Source organism: Podarcis liolepis (assembly GCF_965112155.1).
Source record: "Podarcis liolepis genome assembly, chromosome: 3".
Taxonomy (NCBI): Eukaryota; Metazoa; Chordata; class Lepidosauria; order Squamata; family Lacertidae; genus Podarcis; species Podarcis liolepis.
Window position 1 is genome coordinate 34,563,374 of NC_139557.1, and position 21,803 is coordinate 34,585,176.

General features: G+C 42.0%; 1 protein-coding gene across 1 annotated transcript in view; it reads left to right on the forward strand.

The window, feature by feature from the left end:
• The window catches only part of FAM83B (family with sequence similarity 83 member B), a 47,668-nt gene that overhangs the window by 16,404 nt on the left and 9,461 nt on the right, over positions 1-21,803 (forward strand). The window lies entirely within an intron of this gene.

Here is a 21,803-nt window from a genome sequence, read left to right on the forward strand (position 1 = left end):
TCTTGGGCCGATCCTGCTTTATTGACGCTGTTAGAGCTTCTACATGGCCCCAAGATCTATACCTTAAGATGTCCATCAATACAGTTGTTGTTGTTTAGTCGTTTAGTTGTGTCCGACTCTTCGTGACCCCATGGACCAGAGCACGCCAGGCATTCCTGTCTTCCACTGCCTCCCGCAATTTGGTCAGACTCATGTTTGTAGCTTCAAGAACACTGTCCAACCATCTCGTCCTCTGTTGTCCCCTTCTCCTTGTGCCCTCCATCTTTCCCAACATCAGGGTCTTTTCCAGGGAGTCTTCTCTTCTCATGAGGTGGCCAAAGTATTGGAGCCTCAGCTTCAGGATCTGTCCTTCCAGTGAGCACTCAGGGCTGATTTCCTTAAGAATGGATAGATTTGATCTTCTTGCAGTCCATGGGACTCTCAAGAGTCTCCTCCAGCACCATAATTCAAAAGCATCAATTCTTCGGCGATCAGCCTTCGGCGATCAATACAGTACTGACCTTTAAAAATGCCTTGAACTTACACTTGTTACAATTGGCTTTTGCGTGAGGTAATTTCTAGGTCACGGCTGTTTTGGAATATAGGCTTTAATCTGCTGGTTTTAAGTTTGTTTGTTTTTTCAGATGAGGTTATTTTATGCTGGCCTATCATGTTCTTGTAATCCATCCTTGCTGCTCATTGACCTATAGACTGCCCTAGAAATCTTTTAAATACTGTTTTTTTTAAAAAAAAAAATCTTTGAAATGCAGATAGCAGTTTCTTGACCCATTCTATAAACATAGGCTTTGTGCCAGTGCAGAGGCATGTTTGGAACTTTTAGATGCTAAAGCCTTTGAATTTTGTGTAAAGAACTCATTTCCTTAAGGGGAATTTGTGTCTTCACCCGCATACCTAAAGGAGCAGGGCAAGCACCATCCTGCTCTGTTTTCTTTCAGCTGACACAGCAGGAGCAGCATGCAGGCCTGCTCTTAGGAGGCTTTTAATTCTTCTCTCTTCAGCAACCTAAAGGCTTATTTTAAGACCCTTTCTCCCCTCTTCATTTATTCTATTCCCCATTGTGTATCATTGCATTTTCTTTTCCCAGTTTTCCTCCAACTCTCATTCCTATTGTGTATATGCATATAGCATTTTTGATTTAAAAAACCCTAAGGTATTCAAGAAAAGGTTGAACCCCTCCATGTCCTTTGATGAAGTTATGAGAGACTTTAGTTTAAATTGGATACTTTTCTCCATATAAAGGTTGACCAAAAGAGATGGCATCTATCAAGAAAAAAAAGGGGGGGGGATTAATATACAGCAGTCTCCTCAGGGTACTCTGTATAAAAAAGCAAGTTTATAATTTTAGACTTCCTAACTTGAAACAAATCGCATACTTTTGTTCTTTCATGTTTGGAAAAAGACACACAATAACAAATAATAAGTTGAAAAACTGACCTTGAAGCAATATAACAAATAAATTGAAAACCAATGAGCACAGTTAATACCAGAGACCACTCTGAAGAGGCCAGTACTGTCTGCCTCAAGGTAAACCTTTCCTTAAACCTTTTCAACAGCAGTGTTAATCGCTGATCTGGGAAAATAACAATTTATACCAGTGCAGGCATTTTCATCACCCCTTTGCTTGGAAATGCCATGAAGATGGCAGCTACTAAAATATTGTACTGACTGGTGGATAGTTTTATACTACAAAGGTTGTTTGGGGTTTTTTTTGGTGCATTGGTTATATCATAGCACAGATCTAAGGGATTGTGGAGGAGATATACATTCCTGAGAGTTCTTGACTGAATTTATTGAAATACATTTTCAAGGAGAATTAGACAATACGTTGCCATCAGCGCTTCTCTTTGTTGCCTATCCATGCTGGAACTCCATTGTGGTAATGATTCACAAGTAGGGTCCTCCTGATGTTGGACGAGTGAAATGGATTGCAACATGTTTTCAATAAAGTAACATCAAAGGATGCAACTATTGACCAGGATTCCACTGGACAACACCCAAATAAGTTTTTTATGACAGAAAAGCAAATTTAATGAAGGTTAGAGCAGCAATATTTGGCTTCTTACATGGACATCATAGGCATATTGTAAAACTGGCCCTACAAATGTTGCTAGACTACAACTCCCATTATCCCTGACGACTACTTATTTTATAAAGATATTTTTATATCACCCTTCACAACAGTCACAGGGTGTTAGGTACCATCCAAAGATAAGTTTCATGGTGAATTCCCTTCTTTTGGTTGAGGTGGATTTAAAGGGAGGTTTAGAACATAGTTCCATTGGGTAGGGTTTATTTCATAGCCTATGCTATGCTCCCATTGTTTTTAGATTGAGATGAGGGGTTTGGTGGGATTCTGGAGCAGTGTTTTTTATATTGTGGATCCTATCCCCAAGCCAAGTCTCTCTGATGTCAGAAGAAGCTGCCCCTCCTCTCAGTTGCAATGATAACTAATAAAGAATAGAAAGGGAACCTTTCCTACGTGACGCCAACACAAAAACCTGGCACATATACCATGTAAAAGAATGAAAGTTTACTACCCCCTTCTCTCTTCCCACACCATGCTGTCTCCCCAACTCTCTTCTCCCCCAACCTTATACTGTATAAAACATCAAAGTCTCATATTGAATATAACTGATCTGTAGAAAGGACTTTACAACCTGAAAATAGTGGCTATGTATGTACTTTTGTAACCCCAGAAAACCTTTAATAAAAAAGCAGTTTTAAAAAACAGTCACAGGGTAGAGTACAACAAAATAAAACACAGCAAAACATTAAAAAAAAAAAGATTCACATGAAATTGTCAAGTAATAACAGAGTAAGTTGCATCATACATAAAACTGATTTCACCTATCACAGCTCTCCATCTCTAAAAGCCTAATGTAAGAGGTTTCTTCACATGTTGAAGTGAATATACTGTGGGTTCAAGGCACACCTAGGGAGATTATTCCCCAGCCATGGAGCATCTGCTGAAACATGCTAGCTTGTTCTGTAAATGTATTTTTGACTGGGGCTGATGAGAGTTGGGGTCCCAGAACATCAGGGGGGTCAACACAGGTTACCATTCCTTCTCATAAAGGTTGAATTCATAGGACTATGAAAACTATATCTGATTGCAATTTCACAAAAGCTGCTGTCTTTCTGCTTGTGGTCACACCAAATGCACAAATCATTCAGATCCTATCTTCAGAATGTGGGTATGTTTGCTGAAAAGCATTGTGGCATCTATTAATCATTTGAAAATGGAGACATGTCACTCTGCGAAAAGAGAGGTGTTGGGCTGAGCTGTCTTTCCACCATATAATCGAATTAGAGCTAATGAGAAGTCTGAAAACAGTGGGTGGACAATGAGTAGTAGCATGGCAGCGTTCATTATCAGGGCTGTTATATCCAGTTTGTTCGGTAATTAATATTCTAATGGGGAATATGATGAAGGCATACTGTGAACAATACAAACTGCTGATATAAAGGAACAGTGTGACTCCAAGCTCACAAAAAACTGTTCTGATTTTCTTTTTTTACAAGATGAATCTCTCTTTTTTTTAAAGACCAATATCATTTAAAGAACTTGTGATGGCTTTGGCCGCTGTTACTATTGATGCAGCTATGGAAGTTAAACAAAATACTGGAAGCTCTGAGTGGGGAATTCTTTACTCCTAAGTGAAAACACTTAACACCAAAACGGCAACTAAATAAATGTGGTATGTGCTTAAACTATTGCTTGAAGAGTAGGAATCTCAAGTCCTGAATGTCTCCAATAGATTTTCACCTATCAAACATTGTTTTGTGAGTCCATGACAATTCCAAGCAAGAGAGAGTTCTGTTGGTTTCTTTTGGTTTGTTGCAAGTTTCCCCCATATTTCCTCTGTATGCCTTCTATGATAAGTTATTAAGTTTGTAGTCTGGTATAGATGAGTGCTATTACAGAGAGTTAGTAGGGTGATACAGTGGTTTTTAGGAGGGCTAATGTTTCTTTTTAATACGAAAACCAGAGGCTGCCCCCCCCCTTTATTTTTATTACAACAAAGCTTAATAAAAATCTGCTTTCAGATCGGGGAAAAAGCATTAATCAACTTCCAACTAATGATAAATATGTTCTATTATAGGAAGAAAACAGTAGAGCAGGTTTTGAGAGCATGTGTGTAATTAATGATCAGTAGTGTTCCCTTTATGTCAAGATGTTTAAAAAGCACCACTGGACATAATAATCATACCCAATAAATGGGAGACTGTGGCTGGAAAATTGTTCCAATAGAACATAAATGAAAGTCAATATAAGCCCTTGACTTGACTCAGCTCCTGAGATGAAGTAGTATTGCAGGTATTGTCATCTTTATAAACATTTTCTCAAGCCCCTTGGATGTGCACAGCTCTGGAGTGCAATACTGGATGCACTTGCTTTGCAACTTTAATTCTGCCCCCCCCCCTTGGAGTAATTATGACAAAGTGTACAAACATCTGCTGTTGCTCCCCTCTGTAGTACCGGTAATTCAGATTCTGGAAGAAGGTCACTGTGTCTTCTAACTGGGATTTTCTCTTCTATGTTGTAAAATTGCTCATGATTCTGTGCCTGCCCTAAAGACTCTCTTCTTGAGGTCTCTATTAATATCTGCTACAAGGTTACAGCACATTTGGCTTGCAGACCACATAGTATTTCCAAAGGCACATCAGTTTAGCTTTCTTGATCCCTCCAGACAACTTCAATTTTCAGTGTGAATCCCTGGCCCTCTCTCTCCCTCTGAGTGATAGACAGTGATTGGTACAAGGACAGCAGAATCTCCAAGTCTTCTGTGCTCTGCTAGGGAAGTGAATTCTGCTTTGCAAACTGGCCACCTCACATGTGATGAAAATTGGCACCATATAGCAATAACAGCATGCCAGGAATGATGCAGCTCCTCCATTCGGGCATAGCATACCTACACACATGCGCATCTTGCCTACAAGCCTTCAAAGAGACATGCAACATTAAATAGTTAAATATTCCTTAGCCACTTATTAGAGATTGGGTCTATCCTTGGAGGATAGGCTTATCAGTGGGCATCAGCCATTATGAGCATAAAGAACATTCATATTCTGAATACTTCTGAATACTAGTAGCTGGGGAACCACACTGAGAAAGGGCTATTATTTTTGTATCTGTCTTGTGGACTTCTAAGAGGTATCAGGTTGGCCACTGTGGGAAAGAAGGATGCTGGACGATGCTGGCTTGATCCAGTAGGGTTCCTCTTACGCACTTAAATATCCCATCTGCTCCTTAGGAGTGGAAAACTGGGTGAAAACATTTCACCATATCTTGATTAAAAGTAGGCCTGGTTCTCTGGGCACTCAGGAAAAAACTATCTCAAGGACCAGATCCAGCCTTCATATCTCCACTCACATACCCTACTTTGCTAGAAGCAGCTTTTTGATTCTCCTTGAGATAGAGACCACAAATCCTAAAGATACCCAACTGCTTTCTCCATTGTTTTTCCCTCTTCGGATGGGAAAAGCTCTAAGTTCTGCCAAGCCTAACCTGTCTTATGATCCTAGCCTTAATCAACCTCCTGCTGTGCTGCCTGGGACTGATGGGAGTTGTATTCCAAAGCAGCTGAAGGTCACCAGTAGGGCTGAGCGATATCTGCTTTTCAACATCACGGCATGTCACCAGCTAAACGTCACGATATAATGATATGCCACGATGTCTGAAATAAGGATAGAGGCATTGGCTGGCTTCCCAGTTTTTCATACATCATGATTTTTGTATATATCACCCAGTCCTAACACACATCATGATTCACGATACATTGCCAGGTCAAAAATTATGAAAATGATATCGCTCTATGGACTTCAAACCAGTTTTGGATGATATATTGATACATCTCCCAGCCCTAGTCACCAAGTTGGCAAGGTCTGCTTCATCCTATGAATGTTTTTTTCAGAGCAAGTTCCATTAGGTTCAGTGGGATTTGACTCCAGGGTAAGTGTTTAGGATTGTAGCCTAAATTAGAAAGCCAGCTTAACAGTATCTGAAAATACTGTTTCTTGTTTCAAATGCTGTTGTGCATGATGAAATTGCTAATGGGTTGCTAACATTTTATCTGGCCTTTAGCTATCCCTTTTAAACAGTAACACTGAGATCGGCATTTACCTCCATTCTGTGAAAACTTTTATCTGTTTATTTCTACATACCGAGCTGCTGAGAAAAGCAGGCTAGGTCAATTTTTCTCTGATCAGTTAAGAATCTCACTGATTGCTAGTGAAGATTGCGAATAGGCTGGACCTGCATTGAACTTGTCTGTAAAAATAAATGTGTTTGTGTGCTTTTGGAGTCATGACAGAACTTGTGTACTGTCAGTTTGATATGACTTGAAAGAAATGCAAGCCCTTGCAAAAACACAGCTACTTATGCGTGCCTTAATTTAGCTGGATTTAATTAGCCAGATCTAAGTTTCAGCATAACAAGCCAATAAAACAAAAACTGCTTGGGTTTTTTTTTGGGGGGGGGGGGACTTATTTCCTTTTGCATTTCCAAGACCGAGGCATTCAACTTTCTGAAGTCTAGCGTATACTAAATATACGGTTTTAATTTAAGCATTGTAAATTTCTGCATCTGTATTAAAAGGAAATGTTTTGTATGTAGAAGGAAATGTATTGCAGGAGATGGGTGTGGAAGACTGGATTGAGAAATTCCTTTTTTCATCATCTCAACAGGATTCTTTGCCAACTCTCTTGAATATCACTTAAACGCAGACCCAAAACTGTGAGAACACACCTTAGCCTAGTTTATTTACTGATGCCCTCATATGTGTGAGAGAAAAGAGTCTGCAGGAAGATTTGGTCTGGAGGACCTCCCCCCATCCCCCAACAAACAAACACAAATGTGGAATCTAGACACATATATAAAAAAACCCGCTGTGAAAATGCTTTTTAAAAAAGTTTTAGAAATATATTGAATTTGCCATAAGCCAACCATCACCATCTAGAGTCACATTTGTAAAGTACACACTTAAAACACACTTAAAACGTTATATTTGCAGCTCTGTAGCTGAGTCCATATTCTGGTGGTGTGGTGAACAAGGAGCTGGTGGGTGACTCTCCCAAAACTGAAAGGTAGCAGTAATAGTGGGAGTTCATTACCTTTCCAAGTCAAATCTTCTTTCACGTTCCCCCCCCCCAAAAAAAGGTTATTTCTCCAACTTCATAAACATTTTAAAAAATTGCTTTGCTGGCACCAATGCGGATAAAGTCCATCATTATTATCTCATATTGCAAGGGATAGGCTTGTGGCTGAGAGAGGTTATATCAGCCCTGTGGAGTATTTAACTGGGTGGAGGGGGGAATTAAAATAGTGTATGTCAACAATGAAGTATAGTCCAGCGTTGTTTATCTTGGGGTGTGTGTGGATGCTGGGTAAATGCAGTGTGGGTGTTAAGTTTATTTTAGCAGCAGGGCAATTAATTAAGGACTGGAGGGTGTCAGGAGGTAGGTCAATCCATAGATGAATAGCAGTTCTACCCAATGAAAAACAGCAAAAGACTGGGAGATGGGGCTAACCTGGAATACTAGTTTCTCAGAGGTCAGGTCTACTCAGACCTCACTGCAGCTCAGTCATCACTTCTTCCAGCAGTGGTAGGCCAGTTCTCTGATGCTAGTGATGCATGTTTGCAGTATTTACCCCTCCCCCCTGGGAAAAAAAATCCTGCAGGTGTCCATGCTAATACCTCATTGTATCCTTCTCTTGTCCTCCTGTCCATGCTACTCTGCATGCAGAGCTGCCAAAGGCCTTGCTCCTGCATGTACAGTGCTTTGTATATCCACAGGACTGAACATGTGCATCTGTCACACATAGGGAACAGATTAGACAATCCCCATAGACAAGGATAATAGATAGGAGCTGGTGGTTACATTCTTGGTTAGGTTCAAGTGAGCCTGGAGTGCTTAGCTCTTTAAAAAATAAAATAAAAATTGCAATAGATGAGCCTCCTCGGTACTGAAGACATCTGAGTATGCTAAAATTATAGTCAGAATTCAAAATATTCTTCACACACTATATGAAAATTATGTGCTTGTGCATTCTGGGATTTAATTTAGCGTTTGCTCTATGCACTAGTAATAAACATAATTGAACAAGTTCAGCAATGTGGCACATGTCTTCATCTAGTGTAGTTATTTCATATTTGAAAATAAACTAGTGAAGTGTTTTAAGTGCCCCTCCCCTGCAAACAGTGGAATGGATTTGCTTGGGAGGTAATGGACTCTCCTTCATTGCAAGGTTTTTCGCCCCCCAATATAATTTGGGGGGGGGGGTGTTTCCAAATGTTTACAAATTAACTTCAAATTAAATAGTTATATTGTTTTAAGTTTTGAGATTTATACAAGTTACTTTCTTTTCATATATACATTTATAATTATGTGTGTGTGTGTGTGTGTGTATTTATAATATATACACATACATACATTTATAAAGCAAATGAGCCCATTTCAATGCATCATTCCATAGAGAATGATGTATCTGCACTCCCAGGAGTTTGTCAGTGATTGTGTTGATAACACAAGGAAAGAATGCTGTGAGATTTGAACAACCGGTAACCTATGCAGTCTTATTGTCCAAGGAGTCATCCTCTGTTAGTTTTTGGATCAGCTTGCATCACTTTAAGACTATGCAAGTGTTCAGCTTACATACGACCGGACCAGTCACTTAAATCTTGCCTAAACACAAAGCTAAGCTACTAACAAATGGAAAAAGTTTAATTGTTGCTGCTTGACGGGGGCCCAGATACAGTGGTGCCTCGCAAGACGAAATTAATTCGTTCCGCAAGTTTCTTCTTCTTGCGAGTTTTTCGTCTTGCGATGCACGGTTTCCCATAGGAATGCATTGAAAATCAATTAATGCGTTCCTAGGGAAACCGACTTCAGACCAGGTCCGGGGACAGTCTGTCCCCCGACCTCTTCTGAAGGCTGGGGGGGGGGGACAAGGGCTTTTCTTCCCACCCCCAGCATTTTACAAAACCCCGGGACAGCGGAGGGCTTCTCCGCTGTCCGGGGCGATCTTAAAATGCTGGCGGGCGGCATTTTAAAATCGCCCCGGGACAGCGGAGGACTTCTCCGCTGTCCAGGGCGATTTAAAAGCCCCTGGGAAGGCAGGCAGGGGGGACAAAGTCTTTGCTCCCCCCACCTGCCTTCAAAAGCTGTCCGGCCAAGGCTTCGCGGACCTCTGCCGGCATGCGGAAGCCTGCGCGCGCTGACATCAGCGCGCCCAGGCTTCGCGGACCGCTCCGCCAGCAGCGGCAGCGCTGCCGCTGCTGGCGGAGCCTTGCCAGCATGCCGAAGCCTGCGCGCGCTGACATCAGCGCGCCCAGGCTTCGCGGACCTCTCCTGCCTTCAAAAGCCGTCCGGGATAGCGGGAAGCGCTTCCCTGCTATCCCGGACTGCTTTTAAAATGCTGGCGCTGGGGAGCAAAGCCTTTCGGCCCCCGCCAGCCTTCCTGGACCTCTTCTGAAGGCCGGAGGGGGGGGAGGCTTTGCTCCCCACTGCTAGCATTTAAAAGAGGTCCCCGGAGATTTCCCCATGGGCTTTCGTCTTGCGAAGCAAGCCCATAGGGAAATTTGTTTTGCGAAGCGCCTCCAAAACGGAAAACCCTTTCGTCTAGCGGGTTTTCCGTCTTGCGGGGTACCACTGTACAATATTTAAGTTCTTCAGTCTATTGATCAGTGATGGCTCCATGTTGCTGTGATTACCCCTAAAGCCTGGTATCACTGTTTAGCCAATTGTGTTTTGTTCAGCTGTTGATGATTTTAAATTCCTAGATATGCTTTTTTTAAAAAGATTGCACCAGTTCATTTTTTAATGACAATAAGTGGAAAGCAATGTCACTTAGGATTGGTCGGCTAGACTTCTAGTTAGCCACCTATTCTTCTGGCTGAGTAGATTACAAGACCTGTACTCAAGGCAACTTCTGAGTATACAGTGGTACCTTAGTTTAAGAACAGTCCGATTTAAGAACAATTTGGTTTACGAACTCCCCAAAACCTGAAGTAGTTTCCTGGTTTGCGAACTTTACCTCAGTCTAAGAATGGAATCTGAATGGTGGAAGGGCACTGGCGGCGGGAGGCCTCATTAGGGAAAGTGCACCTCGGTTTGAGAACGGTTTTGGTTTAAGAACGGACTTTCGGAACGGATTAAGTTCATGGGATGCGGGTGGCGCTGTGGGATGCGGGTGGCACTGTGGGACACGGGTGGCGCTGTTGGGACACGGGTGGCACTGTGGGTTAAACCACAGAGCCTAGGACTTGCTGATCAGAAGGTCGGCGGTTCAAATCCCCGCGATGGGGTGAGCTCCCGTTGCTCGGTCCCTGCTCCTGCCAACCTAGCAGTTCGAAAGCATGTCAACGTGCAAGTAGATAAATAGGTACCGCTCCGGCGGGAAGGTAAACAGCATCTCCGTGCGCTGCTCTGGTTCGCCAGAAGAGGCTTAGTCATGCTGGCCACATGACCCAGAAGATGTACACCGGCTCCCTCAGCCAATAAAGCGAGATGAGTGCCGCAACCCCAGAGTCAGTCACGACTGGACCTAATGGTCAGGGGTTCCTTTACCCTTTACCCTTGTATGTACCACTGTACATACAAGTAGGCAGTAAAAATGCTGATTAAAAAAAAAGTTACATTTTATTTTGTACTTACCTGTCATGCTGTTACCATTATAGTCTGTTTGTTTTCCAGATACACTGTCCACAAATGTAAGACTTTGATCTTACTTTGTAATCCATGAACATTTTCTTTTAAAAACTAATAAGAATCCAAGCAGTTCCACACTGCAACTCTGTGACCTATGAGTATCAAACACTGAGATTTCATGTTAGCAGTAATTTATGCTCAGTGGGGAATAAAACGCCATGAGTTATTGAATTTCAATAATTAAGTCCAGGCCGGTGGCCCCTGTACTCCATTTACAGACGGTACATGCCCTGGCTGTTTTTCAAATAGCACAGCCCATTTCCAACCCATGCAATTTAGCATCTGTGTGTGTTTTCCTAATCCAGTTTCTGTCACCTTTGTGAATTATTTCCAGAAATGTTTTTCATTTTAAGCACGTATGCTCCTATCCACTCAATTTCCTCTCCCCTCTGGCAATATAGTCCCTCTGAGGACACATATTTATTTAGGGAGGGAAACGCTTTCTGGCAGCTTCTCTTTAAGCTTGGTAGCTAGTCTTTGTTGAAAATACTTTGAGAAATGGACTGTACTTTTCCCTAAAGACAGCCAGGGGTGAGGTGGCATTGAATACCTGCTAGTTTAGTAACCACCATGCATATTCATGACACCATCTTGAAAAAAATGGCCCTTAGTTTCCATTTTGGAGATGACTGGTGATTTGTATAGATTATGCCTTGCCAAGGAGCTGCGAGCATAAGCAAATTTGTACCTTGCAGTAATGTTTTCTTATTATTGTTGTTGTTGCAAATAAGTGGCATTGGTTTCCGTTCTGTCCCCTTAGTCTGTGCATGATAGACAACAAATTGACCAGGTTTAGCTGCATGAGCTAAGGCAGCTAAACCATCATGGCAAGACTTCATAGGAGCAAATCTGACTGCTATCAGATTCGTATCCAGTGATATAGATTAGGGCCAAACGGTGGTGCTGTGGGTTAAACCACAGAGCCTAGGACTTGCTGGTCAGAAGGTCGGCGGTTCAAATCCCTGCGACGGGGTGAGCTCCCGTGCCTCGGTCCCTGCTCCTGCCAACCTAGCAGTTCGAAAGCACGTCAAAGTGCAAGTAGATAAATAGGTACTCCAGCGGGAAGGTAAACGGCTTTCCGTGCGCTACTCTGGTTCGCCAGAAGCAGCTTAGTCATGCTGGCCACATGACCCGGAAGCTGTATGCCGGCTCCCTTGGCCAATAAAGCGAGATGAGTGCCGCAATCCCAGAGTCGGCCATGACTGGACCTAATGGTTTGCCTTTACCTTTAAAAACAGTGTTAAATGTTTCTTTGTATTTAAAATTAACATATTTTTAAAAATACAAATAGCTGCTGGGGAGTGGGTATATTTGGATTGCAGCCAGTTGGGGGGGCAAGTTTAATCCCTTTGCCGCTCCTGTGGTCCTTATGAATATTGCTCCCTTGCAGAGCCTATTTACATTGGAAGAAGTCTCTCACTGGCACCAATGAAGGGTAATATTATTCATTATTATTATTTCTTAAATTTATATACTACCCTTCACCCAAAGATCTCAGGGCAGTTCACAACCTAAAAATTGTAAACCACCTTGAGTGTGTTGCCAGAAGGGCAGTATGCATTAATACAGTGAACAATCAACTTTTACTTCTTAATTATAAAATAATCACAATGCACAGACATTTCCCAATGAAATAGTTCCAGGAGAGGAAAAGTTAACCCACCTGCCCACTTCCTGCTCTTATCCTGATAACTGGCAGGCAATTCAACTGCTACTCTTTGCATTTCCTCTTTTGCATTTCTTTGCATATTAAATGCCAAGATGTGTTGAACGTGGTAGCGTGCTTGGCTCTGTGTCTGGGTCCCTAGGAAGCATTCCTTTCTCCTGTACTCCACTCCTTGGAGAGGAGAAGTATCTCTGCCCCAGCCTGGTAGGTAGTAGCTCTGCAGGACTGTTTCACAGTATGGAGTAGCACTCCCCCCCCCAAAAAAAATGTGTGGGGTACCTCTGCCCCACCCCATGTTGCTGGACAAGGACTGCCATTGCGTATCATTGGCAATGTGCCAAATCATGTGCTAAATCTGCTCCTACTGATGGGATTGGCTCTGGCGGCAACCACTGTTTTTACCTTTGCAGCTTGACTTCTTCCTGGGTCAGAGCACTGTGAAGGTGACTTCATAGGAAAAACACACACTGTGAATGCTCTCTATCTCAGTGAGGCCTTCCTGGTTGCCCTAGATCTACAGATAGTACGTTCACAGTAAGGGCGGAGCCATGCAGCAACCGCTACTGACTCATCATATGTAGGGATGCTAACACATTTAGGGCATTTAATGAAATTTCACAGTTTGTTTTGAATAAGGCATAAGTGATCATAGGGTTTCTTTTTAAACTTTCTGTTGTGTGATGTGCACAGTTCTAGACAATGCAAAGCCTACACCAGAATCCCAATAAAAGTAAAAGACAGGAATTTTATGTTTTTTCACTTGTTGCCTTTTATGAACTTTGGAACTTTTCTGAACAGTGTACACACAATATTGTGTTCAATATTGTGTGTTATTTTATTTTTTAAAAGAAAGATTGCAGTGTTCGAAAATGCTGGATTTCTTTTTGAATAGTGGCAAAAGTTCACTCATACATGCCAAGGTTTTCTTTTTCATTTTTCAATAATACTGAGCTGCTGCATTCAGATCTCTTTTCTGTGAATGTCCTGTCCTGTTCTATAAATAAGTTTTTTTCCCTATACTATACTTATCTTTTTTCCCTTTATGTACACAGAAAATGCTTCTTTGAAACATAAGTTTATGCAATGTCCGATGCTCACAGATTTTTGGAGGAATGTATTAAGATGTAGAAATACTACAGCCATACCTCGTGTTGCGTTCCGCTCTTGTTACGGGCTTTCAAGGTACGAACGTGGCAAACCCAGAAGTGTTTACTTCCGGGTTTGCCACTTGTGCAGTAGTGATCTGCGCACTTCACGCATGCACAGAAGCACTCGATCACGCCACACACATGTGCAGAAGAGGTCTCTAGTTTTGGACATTTTGGGGTGCAAATGGCACCCCGAAATGGTAACTAGAGGTACCACTGTACGCTGCAGGAGATTAAATTGTCAGATGATAATTTTATCCTACACCACATACCAACTATATGTGGTTTGACAGAGGGTCAATATAAATGGTCTCTTTGTGCCCCTACTTCTGCCAAAAGACTGATATTTAAAAATAACACCATGGCCCCCTTTGAACCATGAGTAGAAGATATGACAACTCTTGCAGCATACAGACGGATTGCTTTTAGATGTAGATTGTATATGGCTAAATATCAGGGGTTGTCAACCTGGTCCCTACCGCCCACTAGTGGGCATTTCAGGATTCTAGGTGGGCAGTAGGGGGTTCTACGGCACAAACTGAATCCTCCTTCCATTGAGCACTGGTGGGCGGTAAGGAAATTTTATCATCAAGAAAGATGCATTAGTGGGCGGTAGGTATAAAAAGGTTGACTACCCCTGGCTAAATATAATGATATTTGGAATTCATTTATAAAAAGCACAATGACTTGTTAATAATTTTATACCCGCTAGAATAATCATGCTACTTATATACAGTACCCATATTTTGTACTGTGTCAGTTTCAAACACATTTTTCTTTTTGTTCCTTTTTGATTTTTCTTCACCTTTTCCACCTGATTTCTCTACTGATTTTTTTCCAATAAAATTGAAATATAAATAAAACGTACATGTTAAATCTGTACAGTGCCCAGAACACCATTAATTAGTTAAAAGTGATTGAACACTTACTTTACAGCACTTTCTTTTCCCTTGCTTTACAATAGAAGGCTGTTGGGGTGGGCATGATTTGTTTACAATTGGGGAGAATCAGGATGTGGACTTGTGGATTTCTCCTACCGTTTTCTTCAATAAATTAAACATTTATTGTTTGTCTTAATATTCATTCAATATTCCACCCTTTCTCCCAAAGAAGCCCGTTTGTATTTACTTTATCTGCTATAGCAATAATGACAAAACATTACTGGTTTGTTTGTTTTTAATTGCACAGGGTATTTGTTTTGCTTATGAAAAAGTATATCCCTCGCCCCAAACTGTGTTTAGAATACAGTGGTACCTCGGGTTAAGAACTTAATTTGTTCCGGAGGTCTGTTCTTAACCTGAAACTGTTCTTAACCTGAAGTACCACTTTAGCTAATGGGGCCTCCTGCTGCCGCCTCGCGATTTCTGTTCTCATCCTGAAGCAAAGTTCTTAACCCGAGGTAATATTTCTGAGTTAGCAGAGTCTGTAACCTGAAGCGTATGTAACCTGAAGTGTATGTAACCTGTGGTACCACTGTACTTAGGACAGAGAACTGGTTTCTAAGGGTGATCCCACCTTCATCCCCAGACCCTGAAAGCATGACTCTTCTTGTGAAGAGGAGGCAACCCATGGGGGGGGGGGAGCAGTAGTGACAACATACGGTATTGTAGAAATGTAAGGGTGGATGGGGGACTTTTTAAGCAAAAGTTGATATGGATGTCAGGAATTGTATTTATATCTCTTGTAAAATAAGTGAGTCATAGGAAGCCTGCAGCTCTAAAGGTGCAACAGTGAAGGTGGGGTGGATTGGCAAAATGTTTATAAAATCACGGCTAGCACAGGGCAATAGCCAGGGCTTTTTTTTCAGCCGGAACCACCTCTCAGGTGGGCGCTGTTGCCATTCTAAGAGAACATAGTGAGTTCTCTTTTTCTAGGCGGGGGGGGGGGGAGCACTGGCAATAGCAATGTAACAAGCAATGTCTATTTCAGTAAGCCTATTTCAGTAAGCCAGTTAGAAAGTGTTGAGTTTTAAAACCATCTGAAACAACAGACCAACTAAGTTAGTTCTTGGTATGAGCTTTCGTGTGCATGCACACTTCTTCAGATGTGTATCTGAAGAAGTGTGCATGCACACGAAAGCTCATACCAAGAACTAACTTAGTTGGTCTTTAAGGTGCTACTGGAAGGAATTTTTTTATTTTGACTATGGCAGACCAACACGGCTACCTATCTGTAACTGTAACAACAGAGTTCCCATCAGCATAAATAACTGTGTGTTGAAGTTCAGGATTCCTTTATTGGTTTGTTTGTTTGTTTGTTTTTGTTTTAAGTAACTTGACTGGCACTCCTGGTGCCCCTTTTCATTTTGATGCATATCTTTCCCGCTGGCACGAAACACTTTTTCTGCTGTGTTCCAAGGATCTAAGTAAAGCAGCTCTCTGCAGTTCCCTTGCAGTCTGTTACTAGAGTAATAGTACATTTATAGTCCAAAATGGAAAGCAATGATAATTTACATTCAACCAGGGATCCAGAACGGGTGGGCTGTGGATCTCCTGAGGATCACAATCTCCTGCACCCCTTAAGGAGGGGTCTGTGGGGGACGTGGTGGCAAACCCAGGGAGCAATACAGGTGACCTGACCCACCGCTCTGTACCTTGTATCCAAACTATCCCTCCAAACTAAATAGAAGTCTCATGAAGTAGCAAGCAGGACTTAAACCCTCAATGGAAGTGATATAGCAGAAGGCATTGCATACCCTCCAACATTTCTCTGATGAAAACAAGGATGTACTATTCCGTAGTAGTAGTAGTAGCAGCAGCAGCAGCAGTAATTTTATTATTTATATCCCATCTGACTGGGTTGTCCCAGCTACTCTGGGTGGCTTCCAACATATATTTATATATATATAAATACATTTTTTTAAACTTCCCTATACGTACAGCACTGCCTTCAGATGTCTTCTAAAGGTTGTACAGTGGTACCTCAGGTTACATACGCTTCAGGTTACATACGCTTCAGGTTACAGACTCCACTAACCCAGAAATAGTACCTCGGGTTAAGAACTTTGCTTCAGGATGAGAACAGAAATCGTGCTCCGGCGGTGCAGCGGCAGCAGGAGGCCCCATTAGCTAAAGTGGTGCTTCAGGTTAAGAACAGTTTCAGGTTAAGAATGGACCTCTGGAACGAATTAAGTACTTAACCCGAGGTACCACTGTATAGTTATATATCTCCTTGGCTCAGGGGTTGCATGACTCCATACCCACCAATATTTCTCTAATGAAAATAGGGACATCCTAAGGAAAAGCAGGACATTCAGGGATCAAATAAGAAACTGGTATGGCTTCTGTGAACCCAGGACTTTCCCTGGAAAATAGGGACACTTGGGGGAGAGTCTGTCATTGTATTTGGCAGAACCACACTGCAGAATTATGTTCTGTTTTTAGAGGGCAGAAACACCAGAACTTTTTTGCCGTTTGACAGAAGATTATTTTCTTGTTTCAAGGTTACAGTCTTTCCTGTTAAATGTTGCAGCTGCTATTGGGAAATCTGCATGGCAAGCTCTGTATTTCCTTGGGGTTTTACGCTGTCTCTTTCCCCATTTTGGCTAATCAGTCCACCGTGCTACATGATTGCAGAAGTAATTCCACAATGTGCTTACAAGCACATTTACATGCCTGGAGACCAGGGGCTTTTCCAATAGCAGCCTACACTTCAGGTTTTATCTTATGGATTCTCTAGGTGGAATGTTACTCCATTATGGTAGCTAGAAGACAAGGTCAGCAGCTTTGCTTGACTAGGTGGAATGAGTAAGATAATAGGATTTTGACTGATGTGTGTGTTGTCCCAAGGGCTTAGAGATCATTGGTTTCTTGATGTTGTGAGTCATGACCGACAGTCAGTCATGCAGTGAACACTGATTTCAACCCCTGTAAATTATTTTGTTTTGTTTACAAGTCTTTTTCCTACTGGTTTCCCGAAAATAAGAAGCAAATGAATATGGTTAGAACCTACAGTTGGTAATTGCAAATCACACCTTATTGTTGTAAGGACTGTAAAGTCAAAGAGGGGGAAGAAGGATGCTCTACAGCTAAGCACAGTAACGGCAAGAATTATCACTAGTACTAGAACAATTACATTGATGCTTCATAGTTGTAGACACACACAGGCAAAGAATTCCAACCTCTTACACATGTGCCGTGGTTATTATTTGCAATCAGCTGATCATGACCAAAGGTGTTAAAGCTGTAGGAAGGTCCATTCTACCTCTTATCAGACCCTTCTCAAAATAAATATCATGGAGGAAAAGTCCAGGAGAAGCTTTACATGTGCAAGTTCTCAAGTTCAGTCCCTGGCATTTCCAAGGACTGGCTCCCAAGAAGCCTATCTGAGACCACAGACAATTGCTGCCAGTTGGGGTAGGCAATACTGGGATCAATAAACCAATGTTCTGACACTCAGTATCATCGAATGATGAAAATAGGACACCAAATGACCTTACCTCCCATTGAGAATGATTGCCATCATATATGGAAGCTTCGGTTGGTGAGTCCATAATGTGACAAAAATGGATGCATCTTTCCTGGGTCTGATCTGCTGCTTCCCTGGGACCAAATGTCATTGTACTTTGTGTGTTCGCTGTATAGGCCAGGGGTGAGGAACACTGGACCTTCCAGATGTTGCTGAACCATAACTCCCATCATCCCTGGCCATTGGCCATGCTTGATGTTATAGTTCAGCAACATCTGGAGGACCAAAGGCTTCCCACACCTGGTACAGGAGGAATATAAAGTGGTTTGTTGTTTGTGTATGACAAAGATATGAGTAAAATGGAACTATCCTATACGAACCAGAGCTGAACTCTATGAACAGAAGTCGCTGTATATATTTTTCTTGTTTAAGTTCCTTAAGATATACCGGTAACTATTACTATCAATGAATGTTCTGGTGTTTCTACTCGGGAGGGGGGTGTAATGAAAAATGTTCATCTTAAAAACTTTTAACAAAATACTTTGTATATTTTAGAGCTTGATGCATAAACATTTTGTTCACTCAGACTCAAAGCAATAGCATTGGTTTTCGTTTTGTTTATTTTTACATATTTCCACAAGGAACTATGAAGAGACAAATCTAGGGTGCTGAGATGTTGTTACTCTGCAAATCATTCAATGTAGTCTTAATTATCCCTAATCTCTCATTTGTTTCCTTCCTGGTTTGTCATGACATGTTTCCTGAGATGCACTATCATCTATCTATCTATAATCTATCTATATGGTGCAAAGTTGCTGATCATATTTGAAGAATGGGGTTTGCTGAACTGCTTCACCCAAGTCATTTTCTCAGTTTATATCTCAGGTTGACATGAAGCTAAAATCTTGCTCTAATCCTTGGAGGGATATAATTACACAAATAAATGAATAATGCTTGAATCTTTTGCTTTATTGCTCTCTCACTCCTCCACGCAGACTTATATTGCAAACTCATGCGGAAGATGCAGGGGAACCATTCAGATATGCTTCCTGCTGTTTACAAACAACCAGTCAGAAGTCTGACTAATAATCTATGCTGTGTTAGCTGGTTGTGATTTTCAAATGATTAAGAACAAGCTCCATTAGTTCCAGAGAGGTTTCAACAGAGTTTTTAAAGTGGATTTTCCAGCTTCACAAATTCCCCATGCATCGCCCCACATTGAAAGAAACCCAAAGCGAAATTAACACAAAGTGTTCTTTGCTCCTTGCTTGCACCCTGTATCAGTGGCGGCTTCTACACAGGAGTCAGTCGTTCTTATTGACTATGCAGTAACAAATAAGACAATCCAGTGGCCCTTGCAGCAATGAAGATTGAAACTCAGCGACACACCAATACAAGGGCCATTGGATCATCCTGAAAGCTATCTTACCTATTCCTGCTGATTCATCAAATTAGTGCTGCCAAATTTGATACCTCTCAAACACTTCGCTTTTCCAGTTTTCACCAAGATTGCCTGTTAAGTACAACTCTGCTGGTGGGATATGCCTGTTCATTTTATGCTGCAGTCACTTGGGCCCACAGTGCAGTCTTTCAGTATTGACTGCCATCAGGGTAGCTCCAGACATCATGTGGTATTATTCTTTGGATATTTGTAGGCTCTGTGGTGGAGGGCATACATATGCGTAAAGAAAGAGCAAGGTAACCACTCCTTCCCCTTCCTGACTAAAAACATCCCTGTATCATTGTGTCAGACACGGACCCTGACTTGTGCTTGTTCTATCCCAGGCTATTGTTCACCTCTGCCATCTGGCATATATTTATGCAACGCCCATGAGGGTCATCTTGCTGAGCCTTGGTTCTGCTATGTTCTTACAGTGATGAGTCACTGCCCATTCTCTCTCAGTTTAGAAAAATATCACAGGACAGGCCCCAACTCTTCCTTCAGGGCTTCCAGGTTCCTCATCTCTCCTCCTCCTCCAACCCGTCTCCTCTCAGTTTACAGCAGCTGGCAAGCACAGCACAAGCTGGGAGAGGCTCCCAGGCTGACATCGACTAGGCCAAACAGACTGAGGCGCACAAGGTTTCCAGGCCGCTTATCTGAAAAATACCTTTGAATGAGATAAGCTTACCGATAAACTGGCCTTGCAGTGGATTTTCAAAAAGCATTCCTGAGCAAAGCAATAAAGTTGCTACTTCAGCCAGGTGACTCAGTGGCGTCAAAGCACAGCTAGAGCCAGGGCAGCAGTAGGGCTCTCCATTTGGCAGGATGGTCTGCTCAGCGTCCTCTGCCAAAGTATTTTGTCTATGTCTGCACAAACAAGTTGCGAGCCACTGAAGTATTCTTTTTCAGAGGATTTCTAGATTGTCTGTTCAGACTTGGTCCATGATTATGATTGGTCTATCTGAAAGGCCTGGCTAGCAGACAGAGCGGGGTTAGTGGGCAATACCATATGGATTAATAAATTAATAGCAGATTTCTCTGCCTCACTTACTGAATATCTTCTGCCTCCCGTACCCAGTAGAGCTTCTTTCTCATATTTATGTGTTGTGGTATGAGTGGGTGCGGAGAAAGGAAAATAGTGTGCATAGCACTCTTCCAAGAAAGCCAAAGGCCAACGGAACCTGTTTTCATTGGTCAAAATTTGGGCATTGAATGTGTTGACAGTGTATTGTACAGTGGTACCCCGGGTTACAGACGCTTCAGGTTACAGACTCCGCTAACCCAGAAATAGTACCTCAGGTTAAAAACTTTGCTTCAGGATGAGAACAGAAATCGCAAGGCGGCGGCATTGGTTCATTGCGGCAGTGGGAGGCCCCATTTGCTAAAATGGTACCTCAGGTTAAGAACAGTTTCAGGTTAAGAACGGACTTCCAGAACGAATCTTAACCAGAGGTGCCACTGTATGTACTGTACACGCTATACATTTTAAGCGTATCAAAAGCACACCACCATACCCCAAGAATGAAGACAGGAGTGCCTGGCATGCTGTGGTCCATGGGGTCACGAAGAGTCGGACATGACTAAACGACTAAACAACAACATACCCCAAGAATCTTGGCAAGTGTAATTAACCTTAACAGAGCTACAAACTACAATTCCTAGGGTTGTTGGGTTTTGGGGGGTGGGAGGGACACTTTAAATGTACAATTATAGGCAACCAATGTCAAATTCTTTGCAGGGCCCCCAACTTATTGTCATGATCCTCACCCATATTTGTTGCCAACCCCCATTGTTCCAACCTCAATACAGTAATCTACATCCTTAGACACAACCAAGTCTAGACATCTAATTTTTATCTAACTTTGAGAGGTGCGTCACCCAACCTTTGCTAAAGTGGGTTGCCCACTCAGTTCCTGAAAAAAATACCTTGAATAAGATTTGTTCACAGCCAAAGTCCTTGGCTTTTGCCAACGTTAGTCCTTTTTTAATAGAAACTAATGGTTTTAGGAGCAATCTACCTTCTTGCCTTCTTTGGGTTGTGTATCTTGCAGTAAGTGGAAAACTGACCTCCACTCCAAATCTTCCACCCTCTCCATAGCAACTATACTGTGTATTATTGTTGTATGTGTGAGAGAGAATTCATTAGTGCTTCTTTCTGTAAACTCCTGCATTGACCATTTCCCCACAATCATCACCACCTGGTGGCTGTGAACAGCAAAAACTCCCTAATGTCAAGTTTTCTCAGCTTAGTCTTCCAAAGAAAATTTTACAACACCAGTACAATTTGCTTCAGAAGATTGGCTGCACTATTTTATTGCAGCAAAACAAAACAAAAAGAGAGTCTTGTGAAACCTTAAAACTATTGTTGCCACAATAAATGTGCTAATATTTTAAGGTGCCACAATACATCAACTCGTCAGTTAGGTGTGCA